At 39.1% G+C, this 21533-nt stretch overlaps 1 protein-coding gene across 2 annotated transcripts in view; it reads right to left on the bottom strand.

Annotated features, from left to right (window-relative positions):
- GLIS3 (GLIS family zinc finger 3) overlaps window positions 1–21533 on the bottom strand; it is a 471312-nt gene that overhangs the window by 335798 nt on the left and 113981 nt on the right. Inside the window, exon 1 of one of the 2 annotated variants that reach the window (XM_008072049.1) lies at window positions 7202–7315. The exons of the other annotated variant lie outside the window; for it this stretch is intronic. The gene's annotated coding sequence lies outside the window, so the exon portion shown is untranslated. Of the gene's footprint in view, window positions 1–7201; window positions 7316–21533 lie in introns of those variants that run through there. 2 annotated transcript variants of the gene reach the window in all.

The following is a 21533-nucleotide window of genomic DNA, read 5'->3' as shown; positions in this document are numbered from 1 at the left end:
GAGAGAGAGAGAGAGAGAGAGAGAGAGAGACTAGTATCTCTGTACACAACTGCTGTGCTATATAATACAACCAATTGATTAGAACAACCCAATCTAAAACTAAAAATAAGCAAAAACCATGGGATATTCAGCATACAGTTCTTAAGAATTAGGCTAAATTGAATCTAATAACATTAAAAAAAAACTCATAATGCTTAAGAAGCATAAATACTGGTTCTTACAGCCTAACTCTCAGGGCGCTCTCCAAGTCATGTCAATTCTCAAGCTATCAGAGGGACCTAACAACTTAGACCCCTTTCTCTCTCTCTTCCTCCCCACTTCCACTCCTCCTTTCTCTCTTCAGATTTCCTTCTCTCTTCTCTATCTCCTTGAGCATCAGCCTGTTCTGACTCTCAGAGTAATCTTCAATTATGTGCATCCTTTCATATTGAAATTCAAACAGAAATTCACTTAAATCTGTATGATAAACTGCAAAATATAGAAAGTCCTAAAAAGCTCATCATGGAGTGCATCTGAAAAGGCATGAACAATCGAGACAGAGCAAAAAGTCTATAACTAATTCAACAACTTTAACCTATAAAACCTATACATTATCTATATGTCTTACATATGACACGTACTTTGTTCTAAAGATACTTTTAAATTATTGACCTACTTTGATCAAATTCAGTTCTTAACATAGTCATTTAGTGTTAGAATTCACTCAAAGGTGAGCACTTTCATAAAACAAACTTTTCTTTTATAAAACAAATTCCTTATGCACCAGAAGTTCATGGACTTTTGTCCTTAATGTTGAAGAAAGGGGGAAAATCTTACTAAATTAATAAATATTGATTATTTGAAACAGTTTAATATCTACTATAGTTCCAGATAAGAAATGTGGCAATTTATTCCTAAACAATGTGTGGCATGTAACTCAAAACTATTTTTCATCAATAATTAATATTAATAATTAACAAGTATAAACAACAAAAATACCTTTTGGAAATGTTTCAACCTGGCTCTTTCCTCATTCCACAGGTTGCCTACTGCCCCTCTTTACTCTCTGCTTAGGGTTAATAACTAAACTCCCTTCATCTCTGACATGCAACACTACCCAGCAGCAATCTTCCCAAGAATGCGTTCACAAATACATAAGATTGAAAAGAATAAAAGTCTTATCAAAGTCACCTGAATCCAACAAATGGCTTTCTAAATCAGCAACTGCAGTTATAATCTACTCAACGGTGAATTCGGTTTTTCTCCAATAAGAACAGAACCCTGAATAAATTGCATCTCAAATGCCTATTCTCTACATACAGTAGGAATTTCTTTGAATTTCTTTAATGCAAAGATTATCCTACTAATAAAAATGCAACAGTCCTCTAGGTAAACACAGGAAAGGGGAAGAATGCAAGAGCTACTCATTTAAAACAGGCCAGAACCATGTACTAGGATTGTTTGGACACTCATTCTAAAGAGCATCCCATTTGACTTTTCAAAACTATCTTGTTCTTCCTCCATTTTGATTGACAGTCCAGTAGCATCTTTAGAGTCAAACGCAGTAGATCTTCTACCAAATCAAAGGCATGTCACCATCTGTCTCTTATTTTCCAGCCACCCTGCCCTAGCACCTGACATTTAACATTTTAAGGCCACTACAATTAATCTTCTTCAATTATTCATTCCTTCACCAAAATGAACATTATGCTGGTGCTATCCTAAGACACTTTAAAAGTTCAATATCATGCTCTACTGAAATTGCCTCCAGCAAATACAAATTCCACAATCCCCTTCCTCCACCTAGTCCCCTTCCTCCACCTACCTCCATTCCATACATTACCATTATTCCTCCTGAAAAATGATCAGAATCATCAGCAAAATCACCTCATGCTTAAGTTATTCATGTTCCCAGGCTGTTTGGTCACTGAGACTTCAAAGTGTTAGAAGTAAGAAGTCCTCCCACTGTGGGACTTCCATATGCTGTGTCTACTTGTGTACCTGTATGGGTATAGAGGTGTTTACATCTTGCTCTTTGCTGGGGGCCTCAGGCAGCTGTGCAGAGTACTTTGCATACATTTCCAGGGCTACTTGTTCTGTGGTTTCATAAAATACAGGCAGCAGGAACATTCAGGGACTGCTAGGACATTCAGTAAAGGAGGCTGGTGTGCAGAGAGGAAAGCATCTGACAAATGCAACAGAAGAAACAATGTCTCCCTTCAAGTGGAACTGTTGGTGAAGTCAGCCTGCGCTGGTCAGCACGAACAATAACCGGCAGGTCATTAATTTGCTTGGATCAGAGCAGGTGGGTGGGTGAGCTCACTCACCTTTCTGGAAGCAATGTTTCAGCTCCTGCTGAGTTTATACCAATAAAACCCCTAATATTCTAATGGCTAAACTAGGAATGTGTTCAAAAATAGCTCTCTGCAAACCTTGCAGAAGACATCCAGGGAATTCACAAAGGTACATCTACTGTCTGTTGTTCAAGTTTGCACACATCTCTGTAATAGCTACATATGTATTACGTTGAAAACAAGCAACCAGATAAGCAAGCCAGGAATATTTTTTTTTTAAATGAGTGGTTACGGTTGCATTATGTTTCTCCTTTTTCCTTTTGCATAGGAAAGAGTAAGTTAGTAGTTAACTACACAAGGGAGTTAACATTTAACTGGAACACTGGGAATGCTTGAGCTCTTAATCCCTCCCCCCTTTTTCTTATTATAGCAAAAATCGCTTCAGGAAAACTCTTACTAACTATCGCTGATTCTGGATGAGATCTGGCTACATCAGTTTCCTTGCTCCACTCACAGGTTTGATTCCAGTCTGAATTCACCACCAAAGTCCCTTCATGCATACTCCACTCCAGACAGTCTGAAATCGCTGCTCACCAACCCTCACCCCTACACTCCCCATACTCCCATTCTCAAAGATCAGCTCAAATGCCACCTTCTCCTTAAAACAAACCTTCCGGATTCCTGCCTTCTGTGCCAAGTTTACAGTGCGTTAGCCCTCCTCTAAACTCTCACATAATTATTTATAAATCTTTTGTGTTATTGACCACTCCTGCCTTATGTGCCTGTATCTCACCTTTCCCCCTAAACTGGCAGGTCCATGAGAACAAGGACTGTACCTCCATTCCCCACCCCTCAGCCCCAAAGCACCAGGCCACAGCTTCCTGTAGAGGGCAGGCACTCAGTAAATGTCTATGGACAGGTAATGCCCATGCCATATCTGTAGCATGTTTTATTTAGTACAGGTAATGCCCATGCCATACCTGTAGCATGTTTTATTTAGTACAGGAGGTGAGGAGAGAGCAAAAAGAGTAATAGGATTTTATTATTTAAAATGGGGGGAAGTAAAAATAAATAAAATAAAATAGGCAGGTTGCTGAGAGGCCTGGAGTGGGCATGGTGTGGCAGAAGCTGCCTCTTTTTTGTTGTGTCAGTCATTTTTAACCCATTCTCCTCTCTCCCTTCTCACCAGGCAGATGGTTACACCTCACTGCACATGCAGCTCCTCCCTATCAACACCATTAAGCCCTGTTTGACTTGTCACCTCTCCCATCAAACCCTCCATGGAAACAAGAGTATAACAAACCTCTCTCTCCTGGCCCCATTCTTAGCTATTCGTAAGTACTACAAAGGCGGTGTCGAGGCTACCTAGCTATGGACGTGGTGATCATACTTCCTCACCAAGAACTTATACTGTCACAACTGTGACTACTCGTACTACCACTAGTACTAATGATAGTGATTCACCTACACATTAAAAATGAAGTGACAGCTAACAACAATGGAAGGTTTACTTGGTGCCAGGGGAAGATGCCTGGTTCTGTACCTGGATCAATACATTTAGCTCCCACAACAACCCTGATTATCACCATCCCATTTCACAGGAAAGGAAATCTGAGGTTCAAAAAGTATATTTACTTGCTAAGAGTGAGTATTCAAACGCAGGTCATTGAACTCAAGATACACACACAGGTGTCAAAACACACACACATACCAACCTCCACACAACTGGACAGAACACAGAACAGTTGGGAACCCATTCTTCTCTCAAAGCTGAACACACACTCACCTCCAGCCTCCAACATCTTAAGTTTCCATATAAAAGCAAGAATCAAGCATGACACGTTAATCTGTTCTGTGTAGGTACCATATATGGTGTCAGGCATGCAAGTATAAATAGATGACACTGCTCTAACCTTTGCAGTAGTAGTTAAATGTCTATTATATAACCCCTCTTACTTTCAGGAATTTTTGATGCATAACACGAAATTCATTTGTTCCTTCTCTCATTCGGTAGTTAAAAACTGCCTGGTAAGAGCAGGTGAAACAGAAATCAAAAGAATCATAACACAAAAGGATGTCTGGTAAAATAAGGTAAGATTAAAAAAAAAAAAAGCTACTGGGACACTGAGAAGGAGATGATAATAATGGTGATATACAGAAACAAGATATGAAATATCCTATGTCCACTTGCATAAATCTTACTACAGAAAAAAATGTACTAACTTACAATGTATTCAATGGCAGCCTTGAATGCACACAGGTCATCAGGATATACGTTAGGGATGTAAGACCATGATGTGCATGCATTGCACATGTGTATGCATGCATGCACACACGCGCACACACACACACACACAGATGAGCACAAAGATACACAATGCGTCAGGTATAATAACTGCTAAAGAGGTGGTGCCTTGGAGGACAACCCCTCACACAGACCCAAGCTTTTTTTTTTTTTTTTTTTTTTTTTTTTTTAAGAAAGCAGGATTTATTGAGAGGACAGAAAAGCTCCCACAATGGGAGGGGACCAGAGAGGGTTGCCCAGACCCAAGTTTTTATAGGGTCCCTTTCTACTAGAAATCATCCTACTTTAAAAACAACACAAAGCCTCCTGAATTGTACCCCACATCTTTAAAATAAAAAATAAATAAAATTAAAAAGTAATATTTATCAAATACTTTATTTGTGCATATTAAAAACACTACATTTAAAAAAACAAAAACAATATAAAACCTAAAAAGGGTCTTTTCTAAAATTCTGCCTTAGTAATCCAAGTTTTGATCTTGCAAAACTGCACTGTCCTGAAAGCAGAGTTTAACCAGCCACGGACTGTCCCCAGGCAAGCAGTTGTTCTCTGCTGTCACTATCCAGTAGAATTATTAGCATAGGAGGAAAGAAATGTGAATGTGTGGGTGGGCGAGGTCAGCTGTATGGAAGCAAGAGGCATCTACATCAGGACAAAACCACGGGCCAGGAGGCCAAGTTGGATATCTGGTTATGTATTGATGAAAATTTGGTCAAATCACTTCAACTAACTTGGTGAGATCACATCCTATCTAGCACCCAGCCTGGCACAAACCAGATGCTCAATAAATGTCAACTGCCCTTTCCACCCATAGCTCACATCTCAAAATCTTTAATCTCTCTTATCTAAGAGATTATCTTTAAACCAGAATAGATGATGAAACCAGCAAGGTTTCCCTTATAAGTAAAAGATGCATCCCTTTTTCAATTCATAGATTTAGATGCTAAGAAGGAATATTAGAGATATTCCTTAGAAATCGTGCATCCGGGACAGGTTCGGTGGCTCAGCTGGAATTCCAGCACTTTTGGAGGCCGAGGCAAGTGGACTGCCTGAGCCCATGGGTTCAAGACCATCCTGGGCAACTTGACAAGACCTCGTCTCTACAACAAATCAAAAAAAAAATTAGCCGGGCATGGTAGTACACATCTGTAATTCTAGCTACTTGGAAGGCTGAGGTGGAAGGATCGCTGGAGCCCTGCAGGTCGACGCTGGGATGGCCATGAGTGTGCCACTGCACTCCGGCCTGGGTTACAGAGTGACTCACACTCAATAAATAAGTAAATAAATAGAAATCGTGCATCCAACCTCTTAGTTTTACAGATAGTAAAACTCAAGTCCAGAGAGGTAAAGTGACTTTCCTCTTAGTCAAATAGCTAGTTAAATAGTCGGGACAAAAATCCATATACTTAGGTGCTCAACTAAACCCACTTACTGCTATATCCTATACTCCTTTTGGGGACTGTCAGTTTTAAATGATGCTTAATGATGTAAATACCTCTGAGACAGTTAAAAATGTCTTCTGCTTTCAAAAAGAGTCAAAATGGCAGATGATAGCCTACTACACGATGAGCATTGGGCTGGGGAAAGAATCACTCATGAAAAGCTGAAGGGAAAAGGGAGTAAGCACAGAGGAGGGGATCAGGGATGAAAGGGACACAGAGACCTCTATTTAACTACTGTGCCTAGAGATCAACTCCATTTCAGTCCACAAATTGAATCTGAAAATGCCCACAGAGAGATTTCTCTCTTCTGTTGTCTTGGAGCCTAGAGGATACAAAAGGCTGTACTCTCCCAGATCAGACACAATGTATGACTCTTCAGAAGAAACAAGAAATGAGATTGTTTACAACATGTTTCAAAAGAGATTCAGTTTGAGTTTGCTCATATCCCCTTAAACTTTAGTTTTTAGTAGAACCACTACTAAACCACAGGTTTTAGTAGAACTGCTGGCTACTTATTTATCTGCCAAATGTAAATTTGTCACAGAACCAACATCCAGACTACTCGGGAATAGCAAGCACCTCACTAAGAAAAGGGGAAAAAGTCTAATTTAAGCAATTCAAATTTGACAGCATAATTTTTTAAAAGATTCCCATCTGAAAGAAAGTTTACAAGCAGTGAGTGAGGCTATAAAGCTATTATTTCCTGGCATAATAATAATTGCAGAACAATTGCCCAATTAGCAGTTATGCACTGAGGGAATTTCTTTGCATTGTGGCCTTACTTTCTTTCTTTGTTCTAAAGAAAAATCCTGCCTTCAGGAGTCCGAAATAATGGAAGGCCTCTTCATTATGTCAATGAGTTTGCATGGAGTCCCATGGCACAGAGACTTTGCCTGGTAATGAAGCATAGGAATCATCTGTTCCTAGTTAAACCTGCTCATAACTGCCACAGCAGGGGGAGCCTTTGGAAGGTGACAGAAAGAGGGGCATTTGGGGTTAAGACCTTCGGTCTTCGTTGGGCTGAACACTTACCCACAGGCCCCTCACAAAGAAGAACTAGAAAGCATAAAAACATCATATAAAATTCAACTCTATTCAACAAGTATTTATGGGCTGCCCAGTTGACATGGGTCTTGTATGAGGAAAGCAGAACCTTGAACCTTCCCAGTCTCATATCTCACCTAGTCAACCATCAAGTAACACAATTTTTTTCTACTGCCATTCAAATCTCTATTAGTTGCCGCTTCAGCAGATGAAAGCTCTGTTTCCTCCAACATCATTCAACCATAAAGGATGTAAGAGCCTCAGAAAGGAACCAAGGAAGAACTTTCTAGAAATCAGAAGTGACTGGAAACACTGTGAGGCAGAGTTCTTGTCTGTGGAAGAATACAAGGCAGGGTTGGTAGGATATTGCAGAGACGGTAGAGGGAGGGAAATGGAAGAGAAATTGTCTAAGGTCATTCTCTATTCTATAACATCCCAAAGGCTTTAAACACATTGTCAAGTTTTATGGTTTTATGTAAATTATGAGAATTTTCACTGCCCTCATCCAAAAGCTAATCTTTATGCTTTTTTCCATTGTAGACTCCTGCACAAACTATGTGGCATGAAGCAGCTATTTTCACTACTCTAGGCTTCAGATTTATCACCACTAAAATGAAGGCAAGGGATTAAATAATCTCTCAGATTCCTTGCAGTTTGAACATTTTCTTCGTAAACATTGAGTTTCTACTCTCTCCCCTTGTTACCAAACTAAATTTCACAAGTTCTGTCTACCTATAAAATTCAACAGAATTAGCTAAAAATAACTATAAATGAAAATTCAATAAGGTGGCAAGACACAATAAAAATATGACAAAAGCAATGGGTTTATTTATACCATCAATTATGAGTTTTAAAATACAATGGAAGATGTTTTTAATTAAAAATTCCTAGGAACAGCATGTAATAGGAAGAAAATACTTTTTTTCTGAAGACATAACTATAGATACATCCATGTTCCTGGGTGAGAAAACTAAATATAGGACATTGATTCTTCCAAACTTTTCTATAGGTTAAATGCAGCATTTCTTAGCCTCTGCATTACTGACATTTTGTGCCTATAATTTTGTATTGCAAGGCTGAGGATGCTCTGTGGTATTATAAGAGCAGTATCTCTAGCCTCTACCCACTAGATGCCAGTAGCACCCACAGTGGTGACAACCAAAATTAAACTCTGTCCAGACATGGCCAAATGTCCCCAAAGGGTGACATCACTCAGAGAACCACTGAATAAATGAAAAATCCTAGTAAGCCTTTCCTTATTCACCACCTTGACATTGGGATACTGAAGTTTACCTTAAATAATAAACTAGTACTAACAGTCATAAAGGCTTTCAAAAATAAAATAAATATATTTTAAAGCTATGAAAATAAAAATTATGAAACACAGAATGAAGACTAACTGAATAAAAAAAGATTAGAATTATAACATTATAACCACAGATATATAATAAAAATTAACATATATAGAAGCATTACAAATCAGTGGGAAACAGGAGAACAATAAATGGTAGTGGGGCAACAGTTTATTATCATTTGGGGGGAAAATCAAAGCAAAATCCTTATTCACATTACCTGTGTCAGTATTCCAATTATCTACTGCTATGTAGCAAACCACTCAACAACTTGGTGTCCTTAAACACTTTGTTATTATCTCTTGTGACTCTGGGAGTTGACTGGGCTCATCAGGATACTTTTCATTTGGGGTCTCTCGTGCATGGAAATCAGATGTCACCTAGGGCCAGTCACAGTCACCTGATCAGTGGCCTGGGTAGACATCTAAAGTGGTACACTCCCTTTCTGCTTGTTGATGCTAGCTGTCGTCTGGGAGCTGAGCTGGAGCTGTCAGTGGGAACACCAGTACTTGGCCTCTGCGCATGACTTGGGCTTCTGACAGCATGGTGGCTGGTTTCTAAGAGGCAGAGAGAGGGGGCTTTCGAGCCAGTTAAAAACTATGCCTCCAACAGACACAGTGTCACTTCTGCCATATACCATTGGCCAAAGCATTCTCAGGGCCCACTCAAATTCAGGAAGGTAGATAAATAGACTTCATCTCTTGACATGAGAGTGGCCAAGTCACACCACAAAAGAGCACATGAATGAAAGCTATGACTTCAGGCATCACTGGAAAATACAATTAGCCATAATATGCCATAATAAATTCAGGGAAATAAAGAGCTAAATATTAAAAAGAAAATATGAAGCTACTAAAAGAAAATATATTTAAGTGTTTACTTCATTTTAGGATATAGAAGGCAAAGATGAATAGATATAACGACAAAAATGTTGTAGCTCAAAAAGTACCGCAAACAAAATGAAAAAAGTAGCTGTTTTAAACAAAAGACTAGGCAATACACCAGCATTCTACATGACAAAGGGTTACAGTCTTAAAATATAAAGAGATTTTACAAAGCAATGATAAAGACAAACATTCCTATAGGGAGAAGAAAGGAAAAGGACATAAACAGTTCACAAAGGAAGAATCTAGTAGACAAGACATAAAGCAGACACGATATTCTGCTAATAAACTGATTCAAAGAGTTAATATGCAACATAAACATTTTGGGAAGCAACCTCGTAAGACAATCAAAGGTTTAAAATGTTCATTTGACCCAATAATCTACTCTAAGGAAATATTTAGAGGTTTAGACCATCATTTTTAAAGATATTTGGGATAATATAGTTTTAGTAAAAAAGAAAGCAAACTTGATTAAACAAATTACAGCATCTTTTATGCACATATAAAACAACTTCTGCTCTACTTAAAAGCAGCAGTATTTTCAAAGCAAAATGAATTGCATAGCAGAAAGTTTGTAACATAATATGGAGAAAGAAAACACAAAACTTTACTTACAGTGAAATCACAAGATATACACATGTGGGTATTTCCTAAAATATTAACAATTGATAACAGCATCTGCAAAGTACTGGCAGGTGACTTTATTTTCATCTGTTTTTTTCAGTATTTAAACAAATGCTCTATAGTGAACATGTGTAATTTTTATATTCAGGGATGAAGTGCTGTTTTAAAAAAAGAACACTAGTACTGATGGGTAAAAAAACTAAACAGGTCACATGTTACTAAGTTACTGCCAAAAATATGTTAAGAAGCAGAAGAATAAGCATGATTGTGCAGCAAGTGACATCAGAGGTGGATTACACCTGGAACCATTGACCCATTACACGGCCCATTTGGTCTGCAATCAAATCACTTTCCCAGGCTCACGAACTGGCCATGGCATACATTCTTATGCAGTTGTTCAGTGTGACTGATTTATAAACCTTTTTCTTTCTCCTTTCAATATCTAGCCCATATTTTTTTGCTGAACTCAAAATATTTCTGCCTTCACAGCCTTTTTCAATAATGAAATATTTAGAAAAAATCTGTACTCACACATAGGATGAGTAGCCACTGGTTATCTTTTAACCAAAAGTCTTCCTGAATTTGAGGGCCCCGGTCAGGTAGAAACTCCTTCAAATGGAGAACTCATAAGTTCAGCAACTCCATAGGCTCACGGTTCTCAAACTTAAGCATTATCAGGATCCCCTGGAAGGCTTGTAAAAGCACAGATTACTAGGCCCACCCCAGAGTTTCTGATTCAGTGGGTGAGGGGTGGGACCTGAGAATCTGCATTTCTAACAAATTCCCAGGTGATGCTAAAGCTGATTCCATAGGTCTCAGGACATCCTTTGAGAACCATGGCTCAAGAAGACCATATGAACAACAAAGCATCTTTCCACTACATGCTATTGCTATTCATTTATCCCCTATTATTCACATTAAGAATACATTATTTGGAGGCTGGGTTCAGTGGCTCAGTCTGTAATCCCAGCACTTTGGGAGGCTGAGGCGAGTGGATTGCCTGAGCTCACAGGTTTGAGACCAGTCCGGGAAACTTGGCGAGACCCCATCTCTACAATAAATAAAAAATTATCTGGGCATGGTAGTGCACACCTGTAGTTCCAGCTACTTGGAAGGCTAAGATGGAAGGATCCCCTGAGTCCAGCAGATCGATGCTGTGGTAGCTGTGAGCATGCCACTACACTCCAGCCTGGGAGTGAGTCTCCAACTCAAAAAAAAGAAATACATTATTTTGTATCTGTTAGTACATTTAATCATCCATTATACAAATAAATTCCAGAACTCCTCGTTCCAGTTTTAAACAGAGTAGGACATTCAAAAACCAAAAACCAAGTCCACAAAGGATGAAAACAATCACCTTCTGCGCAGTCCCTCTCTGCCATTTCTTTTGATTGACAACTCTTATCCCCTTTCTCTACTCCTATTCCCGATGTCTCCCCTTACTAATTAGTTTATTACACCTCCAAGACAGGTGAGGAATCCATGAGGCTTCTTTTTTTCAGGCAATACTACATTTTCCTTAATGGGCAAGAGGGGAGCAAAGCGCTGTATCACACAAGCTTTAATCATTTTGGTCCCTGGCACACACTCGTCCAATCATCCCTCTCTCCACTCGATACACACTTACCAGGTATCTAATGTTTCACAGGTCCTGGGTTAGGTATCAGAGAACTTGGAAGCAAAGGTAGGATCATCGGAGAGGTCACTATGACACAGAGATGCTTTATGGGCAAGTAGGATATTTGGCCTGGATGGTGAGTTCAGACTAAAATTTTAGGGCCCCTAAAGCCCACCACTCACTGGCAGATATCTGAAATACCTTCTTTAGAGATTCATTCCATTGGTTTCATTCCATTAAAATTTACATGGTCTTGTTAAGAGCTCTTTAAGTGTCATTACATCTAAGTGTGAATGTGTTTCATGATGAGGAGGGTCCTGGATATCTTAGAGAAAGAAAAGAAACACTCCTTAAGTAAGAAAAAAGTATGGGATGAGCATATCCCTGAAAAATGCCCTTCCCTGTCCAGCTCACACACTGTACTTCAGTGGTTCTCAAAGAGTGATGCCAGGACCAGCAGCATCAGCATCACCCAGGAACTTGTAAGAAATGCAGGTTCTCAATCCCCATTCCATACCGACCGAATCAGAAACTTAAGGGGTAGGGCCAACCCACTGGCACTTTCACAGGTCTTCTGGGGGATTTTGTTGCACATTCAAGTTTGAGAAGCACTGCTCTAATGTCCATTACAGTCCCTGCATCTCTACCATTCATACATATGATTGCTGCAGGTCCTAATAATTTGTCAAACTCCTTTATTAGTGTAGGAATATCATTTCAGAACAATGTATGTGAGAATTATAAGCCACTTGTTGAGAGCCATGTCTTGTGCTAATGAGGCAGGAAGTAGGTACTTGGGACTAAAAAAAGATATTGGCTGAATGAAAGATGACCATTGATAAAGGTCAATGTTAACCACCCTGTTAGGGTAAGTCACCTGCCTCCCAAATTGGTGTGACTTGCAGTGACCACCACAGCATGGCTGGTTTTGCCGGCTTTTGAAAATTCTCAGAGCTCTCAACAGGGCATGTTTCTACATGCACTTGAAAAGAAGCCCACACAAATCCCTGTTGCACAATGAAATGTTAATCTCATGTTATTTAGCATCTTTGGTGGGGTGGTGGGGGCAGGAAGGAGGGATGCATATTTTTAGAATGATAGAACAATTTATTATTAAATGAAACAGCATAGATAGAGGCTTAAATCAAGAGCATGGAAATAATATGTTGTTATTACTCTTAACTCTGCTAAATTATAACCTATAAACCTTGCAATGCTTGGCTTAAACATCCCTTCCACATTTGCAGGAAATCCAAATGGTTATTTCCTCCTTTAGTGCATGCATTACAGGAGGATTTACTATTGCTTTCACAAAGCATATGTGAGGAGCATGTTATCCAAGATGTCAGTGTAACCAAGCACGATTGATAAGCACACAGCCCACATCACGTATGCATTCTGGGAGCCTTTATGTGCAGTTAATTAGTTTAGCTATTGCTTTCATGGTTCATTTAGAAACTCCATGCTTCATTAAATATCAATAAATTTTATCCTCAAAAAACCTTTTCAGTAAAAATATGATTGTCTCTTCAAGTGCTAATCTTGTTAATGGATGTATATATTGCAAGCATGTCTATCAGGAATGACAAAATTCTGAATTGCCATGGTTGCAGTACCCTGAAGTAGTAACATGCAAATTTTATTCTATAGTTTAACACACATGTCTCATCCACACATATTTTCTTACAGTAGAGGGGGGAAAAAAATCTTTTTTTTCCTTTCCAAAAACGATGCCTCTTTTAAGCTTCTATTTTTGTTCTGTCAAGAATGCCTACTTATGTTTCATAAGCTCCTTTTCTCCATTACATCAATTCTGAGTTTCTCTTTATTGGAAAGACAAGCTTTTAGCAACTTTCTGTAGCATGAAAGAGAAGTTTTCAGTAAACACGTTCTTCACTTCCCTGATAGATGTGTCCAAAGAGGACAGGGGTCACAGTTACTGAGTTATTGCTATCCACTCTATCTGGGAATTATCTGGGTTGTTCACGGAATGCTAGGATCAAGTGGGTCAGGCAAGAAGGGTCTGGATCAAGAAGGAAGCTTCATCTACCCAACTAGAAGAAGCACTTTTTGCTACACTCTCTCCTGCCTTCTAGGTCCAGCTCACCTGTCCTTCTGTAAAGGCATCACCAACGTGCTCTGACACAGAAGCTGTCACTCTTCTCCTCGTTTTCCTGTAGCACTTTGTTAACATTTTCACTGCTTAATTACTATAATGTATTTTAGAGATTAATTTATTCATTCATCCATTCATTCAACAAAAATGTATTGCTGAAGATACAATAGTAAACACGAGAAGTAAGATTCTGGGGGAGGAGTACCAAGCACAGCAAATGGTAAGTACAAAAATATGAAAGCTGAACCAAATTGGTGTGTTGGAGAAAGAAAAAGAAAGTCAGACTAGCTGGAATGTACCAGGGAGAGCCTGGTACCAGAAAAATTTGAAGATGACCTGTCAGTCTCTTGACTTTAGACTATCAGTTTTGGGAGAACAAGACGTGTGTGTTACTTAAGTTTGCATATCTGGTCCCTAACTCAAATCTGACCCACATGGTCAACAAATGTGGGTTGAATTAATGAACCAGACGAACCATCTCCCAGGGTCACATATGAAACATTGAATATTTTTCTGTCATTTTGTACATTCTCTACCTGTCTTGGTCTTTGCTTTCAATATGGATGATCATTTTCTATCCTTTCTATACAAAGAGAACATACCATGCCCTCTTAAAGCTGGAGAAGTTTCTTAAAGTTATTGTTCCAGAAGAGATAATAAATTTATGCTTGGGGGTCCATGGGATTCCATTGATCCCTCTTGTAACCAACAGTGAAATATATTCAGGAGGGAAAAACCAGGAGTTAAGAGAGCTAGCAAATGGGGTTTCAAAAAGTAGCTCAGAGGAGTTCAGATTCATTTCTGGGGACTTGTTTATTTATACAATACTTCAACTCAGCCAATAACAGACAACCAAGAATGAGCATTAATATTACAGTCATCATTGTCATCATCATCATCTCTTTGAACACAGAATAATACAAATGAACTTTCTCAGTGAACTTTATTATCATGATGAATGAGGAGAAAGAAGAAAAAGAGACAGCCTGTTTCATTTCCACACTACAAAATATTTTCAATCCTTCTAAAATTGGTCTATCTAATTTGCCTCCTCTTTCTTCCTCGTCACAAACAGGGTAAAAAGGTGACAGTTTTTAAATAATGGATGAGTGAACACCTGGTTTAATTTCTTTAGAATAATCTCCAGTGGTGATAGGGAACTTACCACGTTGGCACCGACAGGCTTCAAGACCACCATAAATCTACAAAGCCAAATATGACTGCATTGGATATGTGTGGGAAACACACACTCACCGGGTTTATGCACACCAGTAAAAATTCCAAAGGGGCCTGATGCCAGGAAAATGCCTTATTTTGTCAGAAAGTACATCTCCCACACAGCGGCAGGCCTGGCATAGCTTGAGCCACATGTTAAAAACAAAGCAAAGTGACATGTGATACGGGCCTCACTGCCTGATGACAGAATTCACGAGCTGTCTTCACTCTGAGCCTTTCTGGAACAGAGTCTGTGTAACCTAAGCCTGTTTGACAGTTTTGTCTTATCATGTTATTTTCTCCAAAGTCCTGTCTTTTAGTTAACTATGACTTACTTTCCTTATTATAATTTCAAGATTAGCCCCAAATTACAAATAATCATCTAATTCTAAGGAATTTTGTACTTTCCAACCTATTCTATAGACAAGTTAGTGCTTGAGATAAAAACTCCTTTTAACTTCTAGAATCATTCAGATAATGTTAGAAGAATATTTAAATCAGCTGGTAAGTCAGGTAGCGGCGCCTCTCTCAGTAGTCATTGTATGGACAGCTCTTCGGTATCTGTATTGGTAATCATTGTAATCTACAGTGTATTGATTTTATGAAAGTCCATTTTTAAAAAATAATAACCTACTAAAAGTCTAATTTTCATCAGGTTCTCTGTTTTAGCATTTCCACAACGACACCTATTCTAATTCCGGACAATAAGCGTAAAAAGGAGTTTTTATATACCCTGAGAAGAGAAACTGTGTGGCAATAAATGACTTCAAAAGCACACCTTTGTGGATGCATCATGTTTTCTTTTTCCCCTTAGTCAGTGTCTACTTGTCTCTCTCCCACTCATCTTGTCCCAACTAATATAGTTAGAAAAAAGATCCCTTACTTGTTGTATTAGTTTTCTAGGGCTGCTATAACAAAAGTACCACAAATTGAACAGCTTTAAATAACAGAAATGTATTCTCTCAGAGTTCCAGAGGCTTAAATCAAGGTGTTGGCAGGGCCGTTATCTTGTCGAAGGCTCTAGGTAAGAATCCTTCCTTGCCTTTTCCCGGCTTCTGATGGTTTCTAACAATGTTGGGCATTCCTGGGTTTATAGACACACCTCTCCAATCTCTTCCTCTGTCATCATGTAGTGTTCTCCATGTATGGCTTCTGGGTTCACACAGCACTCTTGTCTCTATGTCCAAGTTTCTTGTTTTTTACAAGGACAGCAGTCATTGGATTAAGTCCCACCCTAATCCACTATGACCTCATCTTTTAACTTGCTTACATTGACAACAATCTTATTCCCAAATAAAAGTCACATTTTAAGGTTCCAGGTCAGCATATATTTTGAGGGGACACTCTATTCAACCCAGTATGATTGCTAAGTCAGCATCCTTTCAACGACCACTTGTTCCAAGGAATCTAAAGATTTGCAGACAAAATAATTGCCCAAGAAAGAACAATGAAAGGAAGGAATATAATTCGATTAAGAATTTTAACAGGAAATCCGCCAAAAACTTGATGGTTTCAGGACTGAATATTCTCAACTGGAGATCAATCAACATATCAATCCATGTAAAAATACTTACTCAATCACTTTTTCAAGAAAACATTCCTTTTCATTGAATTAATCTCTTCTCTGAACCTAGCTACCTAAGTAGGGTAGCTTCTACCCAATTCTCACCATCCACATAAGGATATACAGAGGAATTACCAACAATGCCTGGTCATCATGCTAGGGACTCTATACATATAATATCATTGCCTCTATCAGAGAAAGAAACAAAAGTTTGAAGAGATAAACCAATCAGCTCCAAGTCATTCAGGAAAGCTAGAAATGGAGCAGGTTTGGTAGGTTCAAAGCTGCAGCCTCCTCTTTTTATGTCTAAGCATGTATACACACACACACAGAGACACACACACATACTCCCCAAAAATGACTATGTAATTTACCCTGCATCTGAAATTTATCATTTTCTCAATCCATGGAATATTAAAACTGGAAGATATCTCAGGTATCATCCAAACCAACAATTTCATTTTACAAATGAACACACTGAAGGCCAGGAATAATAAGTAAATGATTTGTCCAAGATCACAGGAATAATTTGTGAACAATCTGGAAACAAGGCTTCAGACTCTCTGGCTCCTAGTCCAGTCTAGCAACATGAAGTCTCGCAAGTGGCATTTCTACCCATGTAGTAAGGCCTTATTTCACAAGCAGGAAGGTATGGTGGCTTGGAGTGTTAACACTGAAATTAGACTGCATAGATACACATCTAGGCCTGTCAAGTATATATGTGGTCAGTCTTTAACAATTGAACTTCAATATTCTGAACTATTAAATAGAAGTAATAAAGGCATCAGTCACACGGTATCTAGTATCTCATAAGAATATTGAGAAAATTAAATGTTCTCAGAACATTGCATAACACATAGTAAATGTTCAGTATGTTGATGGTCGTTTGTTGTGATTATTACAGTGCTACTGTTATTATTACTAAAATATAATTAAAAGTCTACAAATGAGTTATGTCAGTGTTATGTTAGTGTTTTTCAACACCATACATTTCTAACAGTCATGCTGGTGGCAAGCCCTCATTCAAGAACACAATGGCCCTGTGATTTCCTGGTCCTTCATAATAATTAACCATAACCTTATTTCATAATCTACTTTATCCCTGTTCAATTTCCATATCTTCCTCTAAACACAAAATGTGCAAAAGTCTATATGCTGGTTTTAATTTCCTTGATCGTGTGAGTCCACATTTAACTGCCTTCTTCAAGTGAGAGTGGGTCATTTAGTGTCCTTAAAAGCCAACAATGTTATTACATCCTGACTCTGAAAAATCCTTGTTCTTGTCTCTCTCATCTTATCTCTATGAGTCTCAGGAAGGCAAACCCTGGGAAAATTATACAAACAGCCCCAAATATTTGAAATCAGCATTGTCCTCACATGCTTATGCCTCTGAAAGCTTAGAGCACTTCTCTTTCAGTTTTATTCTTTCATTAGCCCAGGGCTTGCTAATTAATTGGAATTTTCCAGAGCTTTTGTTGTTGTGACAAAGGGGAACAATGCAAAAGCTCACTCCTTCATGTTAAAGAGGGTCCATCCACCCTCCAAAGGGTAGCACAGAGACGACAGGGATAAGAGGGAGGATTAAGTCAACTTTGAAAGGGTCTGACTTCATGAGTTCCTGCTCCCCTCTCCCCGCCCACAGCTGCCTTCATCTTCTCCAAAACTGATTTATGGGAAGTGACATCTTAACCATGGCTTTTATCCCTCCAAAAGAGAGGCTGCTTGGAGGGCATTATGTGTGATCTAAAATTAGATGGCAAAGAACATCCTATAAGCACGGAACAAACAAGATGGGGAAGTGAAAGATACAGTATAAAGGGAGACACTTATTTGAGAACAAAAATGTATGGATCGGGGAGAAATAGAGTAAAATCCAGATCAACACTCCCAAGCAAAGCAAAGACCAGACTAAAAGAAACAAAAAGCTTACTTAATCTTGACAAAAATAGCACTGTTTAAACCAAAGATAGCAGAGCAGCTGGAGTCTAGGGGAAGTGAAGGGGAGTGAAGAGAGATTGATTCTGAATTTTGTTCTCAGTTTCCTTTTCAAGGTATCATGCTATGGTTTGGTACACTGGGTTACTGGGACTTGTAGAAACCCACATAGGCTGTGCCATACTGTGAGAGGTTCTAACATACTTCTGCCTTTCAGGGTCTGTGGATACAAGAGAACAGAGGCTGGAGGGGCCCTCAAACACCGCAAACAGACCATTCCTAACAGAACTGCTTCGGAGTTCTTTTTGATATAAATACTTCCTTAAATACCCAAGGCAAAAAATAAATCATTCTATCCTTTTTAAAAACTATGTTATTTTACATAGAGAAAAAAACGGTTTGCTAATTTATTTATTTATAGGTAAATGCTTATAAAAATAGTTTCTAATTTTAGCCGTACATTCTAACTTGGAACTACACCCAGACTGCAGCAGAACCAGGAAGGCCTCTAAAATAGCCTCTCCTTCAAGCTGATGCCTAAAGGACAATCACTCCAGTTACCCAGGGTGCCACCTGGTCTTGAACAAGTTGAATGTGAGATGCCAGTGCAGATATTCAGATAAAACCAAGTATATGCACTTAGAAAGGGGTGTCTGGAAATGGGACGAGAACGAGGTTCTGGGGATATAAGTACAGAGTCTCCAATGTAGGTTAGATTGCTCTGGGATCATATAGGGGATGGAAAACTGGGACAAGAATGGAACTCTGAGACTCTCCAGTGTTTAGGGAGACAGGCAGAAAGAAATCTGCAAAAGAGGGAGGGAAAGTATGCTAGGGCTATGGGGAGTAGGAGGGAGCAGAATGGGAGGGGAAAACACCACAACATTTAATGGCACAGAATCTGGAGTGCGACAACATGGCTTCCAATTCTGGAACCACTGCTTACTGGACTTGGATCCTCAGGCAAAGCATGGAACTGGTCTACACCTTAATTGCCCCTCTGAAAACAGTAGTATCTCACATAATCGTTCTCATGGAAAGTACCTGACACAGTGTCATGCTCATATTAAGCATTCAAAAACTGTTAGCTATGATTAATGTTTATTAAGAAGCAAATAGGAATAGAAGAGATCCATAAGGTGACTAGGAGCATCCCGAATCCTTTGTTAGAAATGCTTTGCTACACAGAAGGATGGAAAGGAAAGCTTCATCCCAGGAAACGCTGGGGGGAATCCCATAAGGCTAAGAGAGACCACAGGACAAAGAAGATGAAAGTCTTGAGCTAATCTTTACTATAAAAAGAGGATCATGATGTTTGGTCACCTGAGAGGTGAAATGAAGAATAAGTCATAAAAATAGCCATTCTTGCAGCAATGGGAGAGTGAAAGAGCTGCCCTAGTGACTTAAGTTCAACCTCTGGCCTGACGGTGAACCAACTGCTCATCCTTGAAAAGATCCTTCCTCCTTCCAGGACTTCCCAAATGGCTACTAAATCCCTTCTAGTTCTCGCCATTTATGATTTTTTTGTATTCTGTAATTTTGCTTAAAGAGTCAGTAGCTTCAAATGAAAGCAGTGACACTGATGAAGAAATTAGGAAATGGAGGGTGTACAGTCTCATGTGTCAGCATGAAACTGTGAACTCAACAATCACCTTAAGTTTAATTAAGGAGCAGATGGAAAAATGTCGAGACAGCAAGACTTCCCTCTGCTTCTCTTTCCTCTTCCATTTGTCCCCAAACCAGAGATAAGAGCAAGGAACAGGATACAAGCAACTGAATAAAAGTTGAAAACCAGTATCATGTTCCTGCTCACCGACAACTTTGTGTGTGAAGGCAGGGAAAAGGTGGATATGAGAGAGAAATATACACATTATATTGAATCAAGTGGAGAATCAGAATAAAATCAATTAATTTGAATCAGAGGGATAAAGATCATGCTAAAACAATCTCAAATCCTAATGGTACCATGAGAGAAATGACTCCAAGAGAGGTGAAGGGAATTAATTGCCCTAGAGCAAAGTTGGAATATCAGTTCATGTTTGCTGACTCGGTACAGTACAGATTCTATAAAATTATGCATCTAACTGGTCAAATTCCAAATTATGTCAAGTCCTGCTAAGAGATTTTATGTGGAAGGATATAGGAATAGTTTACTAAAATTGCCAAGTTCTTGGGAATTTTTTGGATTTCCCCATGTTCATGGAAGGCTGAAAGGATGAACAGAAAAGAAAAAGAAATTCACTAAGCTGCTACTACCTACCAGACATTCTGCTAAGTGATTTCACATGTGTTCTCATATAACCCTCACCACTATGAGAGTCTGGCAGGTTCTGAGTCACATGAGGAGAGGGGCAGAGCCTTATTCATCAGTGAATTCTGAGTGCCTGACAGAGGTACACAGTAGATGCCCAATATATACTTGCTGAATGAATGTAAGACTTTGTTGGTGCATAAAGTGAGGATCAGAAAGATTAAGTAACTTATTCAAGTAACTTATTTGTGTTGCTAGTAAAAGTGGAAGCAGCAGGATTTGAATTTAGGATTGTCTGACACCATAACTCATTCATGTTCCTTTCACTGCACAGGCTGTCTTTCATATACTTTTCTGCAAATCCAACACAAATACTTATTTTCTAACAGATGAACTGGCTGATTTTATGTCCTATCTGTGGCTGTTACATCTTCTTCAGGTTTCCTCTTCCCAGGTGTTTGTTTCAAGGTGCCATTTTTGGTCTGGTTACTCCTTTCCACTGGTCAAGCTTTATCAGAAAGGGCACTGGCCAGAACACATTCTAAGGACCAGCAGGGAGGAGGCACACAACCCCCAGAGAAGGACATTACTCTAGGGTTTTAGTCAGGGTCTGTTCCTACCAAGTGGAGATAACATATCTGGCTTGGTGAAATGCAATCTTTCTTTACCTCCTTGACAGCAAAGGTATTCCACTGAGAACTCAGCAAGCAAATCATACCATTTGTTGCCTTTCTCTTCTATTCTCTTCTATGTCTCCTTGTTTCTCTCTCTCTCTCTCTCTCTCTCTCTCTCTCTCTCTCTCTCTCTCTCTCTCTCTCTCACACACACACACACACACACACACACACACACACACACACACACACACACAAACACCCCAAAGCTTCAGACTAGCTCTCTGTTGTGAATA

Source organism: Carlito syrichta, unplaced genomic scaffold, assembly GCF_000164805.1.
Source record: "Carlito syrichta isolate Samal-C Ts95f unplaced genomic scaffold, Tarsius_syrichta-2.0.1 Scaffold314834, whole genome shotgun sequence".
Taxonomy (NCBI): domain Eukaryota; kingdom Metazoa; phylum Chordata; class Mammalia; order Primates; family Tarsiidae; genus Carlito; species Carlito syrichta.
The sequence above is the reverse complement of the archived record's forward strand: the minus strand, read 5'-3'. Positions and strand labels throughout refer to the sequence as shown.